Raw genomic sequence first — 14,605 nt, forward strand, 5'->3', positions numbered from 1 at the left:
ACATCTTGGAAGTTGAAAAATGTACTGGGTTTAAGGAACCAAGAAAGGCCTTCAGAAATAGATAGAAGTGAGGCTCTTCTTCACATTCTAGAGGGACAGAGCCCCTGCAGCAAGGGGAAGCACACAGAAGCAGTCAGAGAAGTTAGGGAGGGCTGGGAATGGCGAACACATTTCAATCTAGGTAATAGCAACCAAGCTTGACACAGTGGAGGCAGGAAGAGAGGATGGGAGAGAAGGAGGGAAGGGGAAGGGAGGGGCGTCAGAGGTGAAACTCATGAAGCTCCATTGGTAGAGTGTCTGTCTGGCCTACACCAAGTCCTGAGCTCAAACCCTAGAACTGCATAAAGCAGGCATGGTGGTCAGGAGTTTAAAGTCATCCTTAACTATGTATGACTTAAAAGAGAAAATGGGGGGCTGGAGAGATGGCTCAGCGGTTAAGAGCACTGACTGCTTGAAAATGAAGCTGTATTTGGTCAACAAGTCAGTCTCTGAAAATCAAATGCTCCATGTTCGCACTCACAGGTGGAAGCTTAACAAATAGGTTTGATAGAAATCACAGCGCAGTGGCCACTCGAGGCTGTGAAGGTCCAGAGGAGGGGGAGAGGAGAGGCTGGGAGTGATGTCAAAACACAGACGGGAGGGGTAAGGTCTACTGCTCTGCTCTGCAGCACAGTGTGGGGCTAGAGGTAACAAGGATTTGTTGTATAGTTTATAAAGAGCCAGAAGACCAGAGTCCCAGTATAGATATAGATAGATATATAGATATGTATAGATATAGATATTGATATAGACATATAGATTAGATAGATATAGATATTAATATATATTGATGTTATGTGTATATATTGATATCTAGAGATATGTAATATATGTAATATATTCTGTATATATATTGTGGGTATATATACACTGTATATATATATATGTATACACTGTATATATGTATACACTGTATATATATGTATATATATTCACATAAATAAATATTTAAGGAGGTACAAGTGCTAATTGCCCTGATTTGACTGCTACATCCTGAATACATCAGATTATCATACTATATCAACTGCATGCCAGTTTCTAATACTGAGATGCCTGTTATGAGTATGAGGCAATAGATATATGGCAGTGATGGATGGACAGACAGAACTGAAATGACTGATGGTGGACTTCGAGTAAATCAAAGCTAAGCTATCCTAACCACTGCCCCCATCCACACTCAGTGCTTCTGCAGTGTCTGCTTTCTGTGTGAAGACAGGAAGGTGCCAGCTCCGAATGCCAGAAGGGAGGAAACACGATGACTATTTTCAGAGGAATATTGTTGCCACTTAGGAAATGCAAGAGAATAAATAGGAGACATTAGTAAGTAACCAGACACCAGATGAACCAGAAAAAACCATCGGCAGCTGCAGCAGTGAGGAGGAGAATGACAGGCAGGGAAGCGAACAGTAAACACAGTAAACAGGAAATGCACACAAAGATGCTCAACCAAAAGAAAAATTAGGTGCTGGCAAGATGGCTCAGAAAGTGAGCCAGTTTTGTGCTGGTGAGCCCTTACCTTTGTGCTTGTCACCAAGCCTGATGACCTGAGTTTGATGCCCAGCACACACTCAATGGGAGGAGAGAACCAACTCCTTCAAGTTGTCCTCTGAGCTCCACACGTCCTGTGTGTAATGTGCATTCGTGAGTGCACAAATGCACGTGTGCGCTCACACACACATATACACACTAATAATAAGAAGAATAAAAAGAATTTTAAGCAAACTTTAAAGTGGTGGGCTGCAATCTCATGGCCTATTGTACTGGTTGTGTCAACTCGACACAAGCTGGAGTTATCACAGAGAAAGGAGCCTCCCTTGAGGAAATGCCTTCATGAGATCCAATTGTAAGGCATTTTCTCAATTACTGGGCCCATTGTGAGTGGTGCCATCCCTGGGCTCGTAGTCATGGGTTCTATAAGAAAGCAAAATGAGGAAGCCAGAGAAAGCAAACAAGCCAGTAAGTAACATCCCTCCATGGCCTCTGCATCAGCTCCTGCTGATGAGCTCCTGTGTGAGTTCCAGTCCCGACTTCTTGGTGATGAACAGCAGTGTGGAAGTGTAAGCTGAATAAACCCTCTCTTTCCCAACTTGTTTCTTGATCATGATGTTTGTGCAGGAATGGAAACCCTATGTAGCTGACCATGCCCAGTTGGCAAGCTTCTGGCCAAGGTTGAATCCCACACACCTAAAGACCAAGGACCTAGTCCTAGCACTAGTGCTTTCCAAAGCCCCAGCGATCCTGTTTCAGAGGAAGAACAGAGGAGGTGTGCTACAGGACACTCATTGCAGTGTTACTGAATGTCCCCAGATAAACCAGCACTGACGAGCCCCTCAGCAGAAGGCAAGGCAGGGGAGGTGATGGACAACGTGCTTGCAGTAAGACGGACACAGTTCACAGATAAGTTCACCCCATGCAAAGGTAGGGGGAAGAGACAATCAACTAGCCATTTTCTTCATGGTTCACTGCAGATGCTGCAGCCTGTTGCGTACATATCTATAACAATGTAAAGTCTTGAATGCTCGAATTTGAATGGCCTTCAACATCATCCCTAGAGAGGTTGAGTGCTCATTCTATGGCCTATTTCTGGCTTTATATAGAAAGCTCAAATATGTACAGTTTAATCAACTCTGAAATACCCAGCAAGAGGAGGTCTCTTTCCTGGCCCCAGTCAGTGTCTTCAAGGCCCAGAGGTGATCTGCTTCCTGCTGTGGAATCTCATATGGGATCATGCTGTTGGCAGTCCTGTGCATGCCTGGATTTTTCTCTCTACATGCATCTAAGACTCACCCAGACCTGCTGCTGTACCTACAGTTTCCCGCTTCCCCGTGCTGGGTAGCCAGTTCTGGCTGGTCCACTCCTCTATTGGATCTGTAGGGTTTTTCCAGTCTTTGGTGGCTGTGAACAATGCCGGGCAGTAGACAGACGTAGCAGTCACAGTTGACCTGAGGGAGCTGCAATGGGTGGTCCAAGTGTTTGTGGCAGTTTCACCCTCACTAGAGGGTTCCAGTCACCCCACATTCTCACTGATATTTGGTTTTGCCAGTATGTGTTACTTAAACCATTCTAGAAGGTGTGTTTCCTAATAAGACCAAGACTTTTTGTGACCAACAATACTGAGAACCTGTTCGTGAACATCTTCTCATTTGTGCATGAATATTCTTTTTGTGAAGGGCATGTTCAAGATTTGGCCTATTACAAACAGAAGGTTGAACACTTGTCCTGTCCTTCCTCCCTTCCCTCCCCTTCTCTTCCCTTCCCTCCCCTTCTCTTCCCTTCCCTCCCCTTCTCTTCCCTTCCCTTCCTTCCTCTCCCCTTCCCTTCCCTTCCCTCCCCTTCTCTTCCATTCCCTCCCCTTCTCTTCCCTTTCCTTCCCTCCCCTCCCCTTCCTTCCCCTCCCCTTCTCTTCCCTTTCCTTCCTTCCTCTCCCCTTCCCTTCCCTTCCCTTCCCTCCCCTTCTCTTCCATTCCTTCCCCTCCCCTTCCCTTCCCTCCCCTTCCCTTCCCTTCCCTTCCCTCCCCTCCCCTCCCCTCCCCCTCCCTTCCCTTCCCTTCTTTCCTTCCTCCACTCTCTGTTTTGTTGAGTCAGGGTCTCACTATGCAACTATAGCTGACTTGGAACTCACAGAAATTTGCATGTCCACCTTCAGAGTGCTAGGACTAGGACACATGCCACCTCACCTGGGCATTTGGTGGTGGTGGTGGTGGTTGTGTTTTTGTTTTTGTTGTTTTTGTTTTTAATGACTGAATTGCAAGACTGGAATTCTAGAAAGAATGCATTCACCAATTATTTGGGCTATTAATATTTCTTCCAGCTTGAGGTTTCTAAATAATTTTTGTTACATTTTATGTACTTATTTGGTACGTCTGTCTGTGTGTCTGCGTGTGTGCACACTACAGCACTCACGTGAAGGTCAGAGGATGACTCGCAGAAGACAGTTCTTCCACCATGTGGGTCCTGAGGATGGAACTCAGGCCTCGAGCTTGGTGGCAGGTACCTTGGCCAAGCCTCTTGCCAGCCCAGCCTGGGGCTCTTCTCTCCTCCTGATGGTTTTGGTAGAAGCCCAGCTTTTTCCTTTTACGGTTAGTACCAGTGCTTTTGTGTGTCTGAAAAAGATCGTTGGTCTCCGAGGACGCAAAGACGTCCTTCAGTGTCATCTTCTGGCAACTCATCTGTCACCTTCAGTGTCAGACACACAGACACTGACAGGCCCACAGACACGGCATGACGAAGCTTGATCCCCTCACTGAAGACGCCTCTCTCCCCCTTACAGCGTCACTCTCTCGTAGGGCCCGCCCGTCAGGCTGCGTCTGTTTGTGAAACTTTGCTCTATCCATTGATCCGTTTGTCTTTCCTCTTGCCAGTGCTGCACTGGCTGGTGACTGCAGCAACCCACAGCTGTTTCTGTAAAATGGGAGGTGGGGGTGGGGAGGAAATTCTTAACATTTCCTAAATGTGGGAATGGCTTCATGAGTTTGAAACCTTTAAAGTGTTTTGAAACATAAACGTGTGGAAGGCAGATCAGATACGTCCACAGTGGGATTCAATAAGTCACAGAGTAAATCTAACTACAAATAAATGGGTCTCTCTCATACACACATGTTGCTTCACCTTATATCAGGAAAAGAAAGCTGCTGGGGGACAAGCCGGGTGCAGCCCCTGCCCCACAGGCTTGGTGTCTCTCTGTAGACTCCGTCAGAGGGGCCTCAGAGGCCCAGCTGTCATGAAACTCATTGCACATAAGGTTTTCTTGCAGTCACCGGGTCAGACTGGTTTGTAGCACCTGCCGGGTAGAAGGTTGTGCTGGTCCTGAGCTGCTGACCCCACCTTATTTAAGCTCCTTTTCTATGGTCCCTGCTCACTCTAACCAGAGCCAGGACGTGGCTTTCCTTAGAGCTCCACACTGGAACACCCTCTCCTAGCCAGGAAGGGCATACCTGAGCCCCAGACCACCCATTTCCAGGTGATATTTCTTGACTTTGGGAAGAACTGTCTCTCCAGCCCTGGTCGTCTGTCCATGTGTAAACCAGGAAGCCCCTGGAGCTCCATCAGAGGGACTGGGTGCCGCTTCCACCAGTGCACACCGCACAAGGATTCCATCCAACCTCACAGGTTGGAAGATGACATTGCAAAAACCAAACCAGCTGCAGAAGACTCTGGGAACAAGTCTTTTCTTAGCTCTTGGCAGAAGAAAAGTTGACCTTGGGGGAAGGAGTTGAGGGATCGATTCCTGTTTGTTTTGTTCCCCCAGGAGGATGTCTGAGGGCAGCCAGCCCATGGCAGCAGCGGACTGTGGTTCACAAAGCATTCTCCGAGTTACATTGATCCCTGCTTTCCAGGGCCAATTCTGCCTCCTACCTCCTCCCCAGGTGCAATCACAAAGGTGTGAAGGGGAGAAAGGCAGGGGAGGGTCTGTCGGGGACACACTGGAGACCAAGGCATGGCCTGTAGTGAGAATGATGACAGAAAGAGACTCAGGCCAGCATGATGTGAGCCCAGTACATAGGAGGGGCTCCAAGCAGCCTGTCCAGTTTCACACCAGGGTAAAGAGGTGAAAGTGAGTATATGGAGATCTAATAGGAAAGAGAATCAAGACTGCAGGCAATACATCCCACTGTGTAATACTTGTTGGGCCAGTCACCCACCCACTGTCCAAATGTCCTCCGGGGGAGGGTACCTCAACTGGAAACTGATCTCTTGAAGATCAGAAACCCCAACTCAATGTCAAAGCCATGGCATAGCACACACAGAACCTCAAGTCTCTAGTGGAGAGGTCCCTTCTGCAGGCCAGCATTATCCACTACCCTATCTGACCTCCAACCCATTCACAGAATACCTATGGGAAGGTCACTGTCCTGTGCTGGGTTTCCTGGTCTCTCTCTGGAAGCTATGAGGTGTAGTTGAGTAGGTCCTACTTGGGTACAGTACACTCATGGATTGTTCTAGAGTATGCCAAAACTCTGCTTCCCATGGTGGTTTTATGGTCATTCCTTTCTAAATGGACCAAGCCAAGGTTCCTCTTAATGTTCCTGGGTTTCTGCTCTGTGGCAGGCAACATGTTTTGCCTGAGGTTCTTCTATCAGTCATGCAGGGATATCTTCTCAGATAAAGGTTTGCTGGGTCCTGAGACCTCAGAGCATGGGTTATGGCCTTGAAGCCCAACCTCTTGATGATGATGCATCTCTGGTTTTTATCTCTGAGACAGGAGGTTTGGGTCTGGTTGTGAGAGGGGCTCTGGGAGAGGAGACTGGCTCTGGAGGCAAGGGCCAAGGGCAGCATGATAGAGTACAAACAGCATTATCTCAGCCTTTCCCACACACTTGCCCCCTTCCTGGAGCTGGCTGTTGCCCAAGCACTGTGGTAAATTGCTTCCTAGTGGGGCTGCTTCCTCCCCAGGGCCAGAGGACTTTATAAATCTCAGGCTTTGACCTAAGCAGAGTCCTCATGTCTCAGTGTCTCTCCCTGGTGGGGAACTGAAGCATAGTTTAGAAAGAGACATATTATAAAAGTTCTGGGGGCTGGGGATTTAGCTCAGTGGTAGAGTGCTTACCTAGGAAGCGCAAGGCCCTGGGTTCGGTCCCCAGCTCCGAAAAAAAAAGAACTAAAAAAAAAAATAAATAAAAGATAAAAGTTCTGCCAAACCCTCAGGCCCACGTCTTCTCTCCTGTTTATACTGGCACTCTTGGCCCCTGTCCCAGGAAGGCATCACTCTTGGGACCATCTGACAACTTGTCTTAGGACTCCCCACCCTCAGGAAATCTTGTTCACAGTTCACAAGAGCTAGTTGTGACTGCAAAGTAGGGATAAAAGAAATCCCACCCCCTGACCCCCCACTTGTCACCAATGAAGCAGATGACATGCAAAAGGAAGAGTCAGCCTTCCTGAAGCAGGCTATGTGGAGATGGTTCAAACAAACAAACAAACAAACAAACAAACAAAGCATTTGAGCTGAGGGGAGCCAGGAGACATCAAGCAAACTTTGGTGAGGAATATTATAGAACCCACTGTGAACGGTAAGACCAAATTGAGGGGCAGTCATAGCACTTTGATCCAGTTTCTTCAAGAGGTCCATGGTGAAAAGATGTTTCTTACTTTTTTTTTTCTTTTTTTTTTTTTTTGGAGCTGGGGACCGAACCCAGGGCCTTGCGCTTGCTAGGCAAGCGCACTACCGCTGAGCTAAATCCCCAATCCCCGTTTCTTACTTTTGAGAGTGGGTTCATTTAACTTACAGTTTAAGGTTACAGTCCATCATGAGAGAAAAAGACAGAGTCAGGAACCTGATGCAGCTGGTCATAGCACAATCGCAGTCAAAGAGCCAAGAGAGAAGAATTCAGGAGTACAGTTCTCTTTCTTCTTTATTTTCAGTCTAGGAATTAGCTCAGGGAATGATGCCACCCTCAGTGGGCAGATCTTAGCATCTCAACCTAATCAAGATATGCCCCTCCCCCAAGATATATCTTGACTGCATTGGTTGGGGTAGAAAGACAAGCCATTTCCTGAATAGACCTAGCAGTGTAAGTAGAGTGAGGAGCTGAGCAGCAGTGTGACTCTATCCACTGGTCTCTGCTTCCTGACCGCACCATCTGACTCGATGCCTCAAGTTCTAACTACTGTGATTTTCCCACAACTATGGACTGTACTTGAATTAAGAACTGAAATAAGCCCCTTTGCCCTTAAATGACTCTTGTCAGAATATTTTCAAACAGCAATAGGAAAAGAACAAAGACTTAAGGCAGTGGTTCTCAATCTTCCTAATGCTTTGACCCTTTAATACAGTTCCTCATGTTGTGGTGATCCCCAACCATAAAGTTATTTTCACTGCTACTTCATGACTGCCATGTTTCTATTGTTATGAATTGTAATGTAAATATCTGTGTTTGCTGGCGGCCATAGGTGATAACCCTAACCCTGTGAAAAGGTCGTTAGACACTCCCCCCCCCATGCCCACCAAAGGGGTCTCAACCCACAAGTTGAGAACTGCTGACTTAAGGGAAAGCAAGCATTACAGTGGGAGCCTGCTGACCAGAGCTCTGACCCCCTAGCACATCTATAAATGCAAAGGCCAGTCCCACCCTGAGCTCTCAAGACACTTGCTGACCTGAACCCCCATTAGAACAGAGAAGCTTCCCTATGTTGCACAGCTGAAGAGATAACCTAGTAACACAGCCCACCCTTATTTGAATTCTGATTCTATCAGCCCAGGTTTTAAAAGGTACTTTGTAGATAGTTAGAAAAATATGTCTGTGGATAGACATTTTGATGACCTAAAGTAATTATATTCAGGTTTATGAAACTGATGATGACCCCAGAAAGGGCCTGTAAGAACTTTCCTTGTTTTGGGATGCACCCTGAAATAATGTTTAGGGTTTATCACAAACTCCCCAGCAAAGAAAGTTAAATAAAACCTAGAAGAGGTGTCATGAGGAGAAAAACAAAGATGGCAAGACAGCAAGGGGTTGTGAGGCTGCTGACAGGGTAGATGGTAGACCAACTAAGTGGTGTTTGTAACAGTGGATGATTGGTGTCTCAGATCAAAGGCTGACAATGGTCTGACAGAAGGCACGGTGTGTGTGTGTGTGTGTGTGTGTGTGTGTGTGTGTGTGTGTGTGTGTGTGTATGCCAGGTGGGCTGGTCTGAGGGAGGTCCCACCTAATGTCTCTCTTAGAGACTTGATCCACTTCCCACAGGGCCAACCCAAGTCCTGATATAGGGGAGAGAGCCCTCCTTTTCCCAACTGTGGAATAAGGAGACACCCAAACATTGTCTAATCAGTGATTCTCAACCTGCGTGTCAACAGGGGTTGCATATCAGATACCCTATATGTCATATATTTACACTGTGACTCAAAACAGTATCAAAACCATAGTTATGAAGTAGCCATAACATAATTTCATGGTTGGGGGTCACCACAACATGAGGAACTGTATTAAAGGGTCACAGCATTAGGAAGGGTGAGTGGGCACCCTATGTGGTGCCCGGAGTCTACCTAGAGTGCCAGTGAAGGGCTGGGCTTCAGTCATGCTGCAGGGTTAGCCGGAAGGGTGTATCTGGGGCCATAGGAGCCGCACCCATAGGGTCTGCCTGCTCTGTGGGCACTAGACCAATAGCCAGGTAGGCCTGGGGGATGACTCTCATTGTAGAAAGTTCCTTCTGGATTCTCTGAGGACCACAGAGTCAGAGGGCTCTGAGAGAGTTGGGTTGACTGGACAAATAGGCCTGCAGCATAGCCTTGTCATCAGGGGCAGGAAACATCTGGACCCCACAGACATGACCACCACCAGGGCTTTGAAGTCACCAAAGCCACCTGGACTCCTCTGAGTGACTCTGCTGGAGGCACAAGCCCTTGCAGACTCTTTCCACTCTGCCCATTGCTCTTGACAATCCTCAGTATCAGGGTGTACTCCTGGCTTACAGCACGGCCTGCTGCCCATGTGTCAACCTTCTCTGTGCCTCTGCAGAGGCTGCTCCACCCACCAGCGGTGAAGTCCATGGAACTGCCCCTCTGCCCCACTTACTCTGCTCCGGATGCTTTGTTTGCCAAGCCCTGGTCCAGCTGGGTCAATGTGAGGTGAGACTCCCTGCTCTGTCCTGTGGGAGCCACGTCACAGCCTCACACATCTGTATGCTCACAGACTATGCCTGCCAGAGGCCACTGCTGCTAGGCTTGGAATTCCTTACGCAGAAGGTCCGTGTCCAGCTTCCTAAGTTGCAGTCTCACAAGCCGATTGCAGGGTCTATGCCCATATGTCATAGCCAAGGCCCTGTTTAGATGCAGGTCCTCTTTTTTTTTTTTTCCCGGAGCTGGGGACCGAACCCAGGGCCTTGCGCTTGCTAGGCAAGCGCTCTACCACTGAGCTAAATCCCCAACCCCGATGCAGGTCCTCTTTAGACCTTTCTGCGCACCCCCCCCCCATGTTATGGGTTGAAAGTACCCCAACCCCACTAACGCCTGAGGGTTAAGGAATTGCCTTCACTAGTAGACCCAGTCCTTGAGAGGTTCTGACATAACCTATGAATTAAACCATTGATGGATGACAGACCATGTTTCTACGGGACTTTAACTTGTCCTGGATCCCTCTCTGTCTGTCCCTCAGCTTCTTTGGCTGCCACAGGATGAGGATGAGCTGCTTCTTCCCCACACTCTAGTGTGCTTTGCTTCACCACAAGCCTGGAAAAGCTGAGCCACTGGGTGTCGCTGTTTCCATGGGCGCACACAGTAATCATCCTGGTTGATAACGTCTTGTGGATGTTGTGTTCCGGTACAAGCTTTCTGAACCTCGGGATCCCCTACCCCAGAGAATCCCTCTGAGATCTCCTATCTTGTGCCGCTTCACTGGGCACTCTGGGCTTCTCAGGGCCACCACTGACTTGGGTGCCAGGCAGGTGCCTGCTATGTTGAGGCCATTGTCTTCTGACACAGAATCATAGCATCTTTCAGGGGCTTTCTTGGCTGTAAGAACAGGATGCACACGCCTTTTTAATTTACTAGAACGATTCACTCACAGCTGTGGCTTATTACAAGGAAAGGTACAAAGTTCAAGTCGAAGAGGCAAGAGACATTAAGACCAAGGGAGCCTTGGAGGATTAGTGGAACTCAAAAGAGGGGTAAGGAATCATAAGAGAAACCCAAGAGAGCCCAGAAGAGCCTGTGGGCAGTCAGAAGATTCCAGGAAAGGTTGGGAGAGACCAGGAGAATCAGGGAGGGTCAAAAGCATCCCAGGAGAACCCAAGGAAAGTCAGAGAGTCCCGAGGAAGACCAAGGGAGAACAGGGGGTAAGGAAGTTTCAACAGAATCTGAGGGGATCCCAGGAAAGGCCAGTGAGAGTAAGGGAGGGTCAGAGAAATCTCCTAGGAGACCACAGGATCTTAGAGAAGTTTGCAGAGTCCAGGGAAGGTCAGGAGAATGTATGGAAGGCCAGAAGACCCAAAGAAATGTCAGGAGATCCCAGGAGAGGCCAGAGAACCCAGATGGCAATGGGTTCCCAGCATCTTCTTTTGAGTTTATCTGTCAATCTTCCAGAATCCTTCAGATACTGGTGGACAGCACCCACTTCCTGATCCCCCACCACACACTCGCGCGCACTCGCGCGCGCGCACACACACACACACACACACACACACACACACACACACACCATGTAGATCCCAGTGCAAGTTAAGACAGTGGACCTAATTCTCTGCCTGTTGGACAATGTCTCTAAATGCTCCAAATGGTGAGGCATAGGAAGACTGTAGGGCCCGGTTCTCAGAATTAGAAGCCTCCACAGCCTCAGAAAGTTTCGAGACCTTTCTGTAGAAACCGGGGGAGGAGGGAACTGCTCCTGAGGCAAGCCTGGGCGTGGCAGAGCACCTGCCTGCTTACTCAGCCTGCCCTTGACTGGCAGGCAGCCATAAGGCATTGTAAATTCTTGCCGTGGTTTGATATTGACAGAGCACTCAGGAGTCTGTGGTTTAATGAGGGTTTGAATAAGGAATTGTCCCTTCCCCTGTGTGTTCCCTACTCCAAAGTTTCGAAAGTCTTTGGGGGTTTACCAAGGAAAAGAACAGTGCGAGGCTGGGAAAGAGACGGTGATGCCCCTCAGAGGAGTAGTGGAGTCAAAATGAGGTAGTGAAGCCATAGAGAGAGCAGCCATTGAGGCCTGAGGGCCCAGGTGGGGCGGAGGCTGGTATGGACACTTAGGATGTGAGCAGCCGTGCACTTTGGAGTTTGGTGCCTACAGGTATTGGTGACAGAACCTTAGGTGAGCCAGGCTTTAGAGATGACTAATGTCCCCTCTCCTGCCATGACTGTGATGACAAATGCCCAAGCTGTCCGAGATCAAGGTGTCTGCAGGCCTATCTCCAAAGCCTCTAGGCCTGTGTCTTACCTGCTTCATTCACTTTCGTGCCTGTAACTGTCCTAGGCTGTGGCTGCCTCAACAGATTTCTGAGTTATCACCGCCACCTCCAGGAGGCCAGGCCTCAGTCTCTCCAAGCTTGCAAGGAGCCTCCTTCTGCAGTCCCTGGGGTGGGGGATTTGGGAGGGTTTTGAGGATAGAGTTGAGGATTCCTGTTCTAGAGACCCAGGTAGGTTATGTCACGCCCATGAAAACATGCCTGGACCAACAGGGCAGGGAGAGGAACACTGATGGGCTCCTGGAAAACCCCTGATATTCCAGATCCCGAGCTTTCTGAGTTTTAGGGTTGTACTCAAATTCCCAAGGAGGACCCCTACTCCTTGCCCATCAAGCTGACAGGGGTGGCATGAGGAGTGAGCATTGTTTCAGGGTGCTGGGGCCCAGGAGGGAGACTTGGTTCCTACCCCAAACTTGTTGGGCCACAAGACCCAAGTTACCCTTTGAGACAGAGCATCTACGCCCCTGCCTAGAGACACAGATGAGGATCTGGAAGATGCAGATGTGTCTTGTATAAGTCAGCACAGGAGGGTAAGAGAATGAGAGACTGGTTAGGATAGACCTCAAGTCTTTTTCAAAGGCTTAAGCCGTCTTTAAATTGTTTTACTTATCTTTTCAGAACTTTACATATGATAGCGTTTTTATATCATTTCCCCCTCCCTCTCCTCCTCCCTACTCATCCCATGTCTCACACCCGAGGGCCCCTGACATATACCCTAAGATGTGACACCTCTGTTCAGAGAAGTCCAGCTCTGTGTTTCCTTTTTCTAGCTGGATTCTAGGCCTTCCACTGGTATCTCCCCCATCCCGAGACTGGCATGTGTGTCTGCATTTCATGTCTGAGTGCCTTGTGTCCTGAGTCCTAGGCACAGGTGAGGAAACTTTGTCACATTTGACAGGTGGTCAGGACGTTGGCCTGTGGTACTTGTCACCACCCACCAAAATAGGCACCCGGAGCCATTGGGTCTGGTTAGGAGCCACTTGGTGGCATTGAGGGACAGACACCTGGCAAAGACCAACTTCTGCCACATAGATCCTGACCTGAAGAGGGAGGCTTGGACTCGGTCCGCCATCCCCATAGGAGCTGCACAGTGGCCAGATGGCTGGTGGACACTGGGAGTTCTCCCCTCCAGCTAAAGACAAATCGAAGGGAAGAGAAGGAGGTGGGTTTGATCAAAACACATTTCACGAGTGTATAAAATCCTCAAATAGTGGAAGTCACTCCCTTTAAATCAGAAAAACTAATACATCTCTTAATAAAGACTCTAAAGACAGAATATTATGGATTTTGGTTTCTTTTGTATGTTGATAACTAAATATTGTTCATCGCAAATATATATTTATACTGTCTGTCAGAGAGATGAACTCTTTGGTCTCAATGGCCACTCCAGCCTGGAAGTCACAGAACAATGTCTCTTGGAGGCATAGGCAGAAATAGGCAGCCTGTAGGAGAAGTAAGGGGCCCTACAACAGAAGCAGAAGACGTGAGAGCTTATGTGGCACACTCTAGGGTCAGGGAACACACTACCTTAGCATATGAGTTCTGGACCCACAGGCCAGAGCAGCTGCCTTTACTGTGTCAGATCATGGTATGGAGTGTTAAGTGCTGAGCCCCCTTTGGGACTCTGTTTGGAGAGCTAGAACCCTACTGGGACCCCTCAGTCACCAGGTTGTCCTGGATCTGACATACCCACCCTTGAACACATGGCTGGCCTTGGCCCATCTGTGACACACTTTGGTTCCCATTTGACACATCGACTCCAGGATGCTTCTTCCAGCTTGACGTGGAGGTTGGCGCTGCCAGACCCAGGTGATCTTCATCTCCATGGAAACCAAGGTCGTTACCTGAGTTGATGTTTGCTGTTGTCATTGCCCCAGCTCCCAATCAGTGCAGGGCCTATGCAACACCCTCCTGGAGTTGCAACAGCTCCTCTGGCTCCTGGCTCTGTCGCACAGGTGAGCCTGCTTCAGCCCTGAGCAAAGTGCATACCTCCCTGGCTCAAGATGGGCTGCACCCATACCTCTCACAGTGGCCCTTCACTTTCTTCACCTCCCAGGAGCCATCCTGGGCACGCAGAGCTGCACAGTGTTTGTGAGGAGGTCCTGCAGGGAAGGGACAGATGGCAAACGTGTCGTGTTACACATACACATGTGCTCGGAGGGAGGTGCTTTTGGCCTGAAGGAGGACTTCCAAAAGCATGTAGATATGCGTGCATGGGCAGTAATGGACAGTTCCCAGGACTCCAAGCGGGAGCAGAGCCAAGAAAGGGGAAAGCATTCTAAAAGGGAGACGTAAGGACATGAAAGAGACAAAGCCTTCCAAAACCCAAAAGAGCCAGCAAGAGATGATTGTCCAGAAAATCCCTGGCATTAGGGCTCGGTGGAGCTGGGTAGGGGTCCTGGAGCAAAGAGGAGACTCAGAGGTGGGCCCAGTGAGGGGGCTGCCCCTGGGGAAGTAGGGACTGCTCAGAAGGCAGGTGGTCCTTAACTATATCACTGAGTCTAGGACTTGGCAGTGATGGCTTAAATACACTTGGAATGAAGGAAGGAGATGACCTGGGCCTTGAAAGTTTGGGCAAAGGCTTGGGCCTTTCCCAAGGGCCTATCACAGGGTGAACCTGGAATCCCACAGCCCAAGTGACGACCAGTCAGCCTTCTACCCTGTGCTCTGTCCA

The sequence above is a fragment of the Rattus norvegicus genome, chromosome 9, assembly GCF_021556685.1.
Source record: "Rattus norvegicus strain SHRSP/BbbUtx chromosome 9, alternate assembly SHRSP_T2T, whole genome shotgun sequence".
Lineage (NCBI taxonomy): Eukaryota > Metazoa > Chordata > Mammalia > Rodentia > Muridae > Rattus > Rattus norvegicus.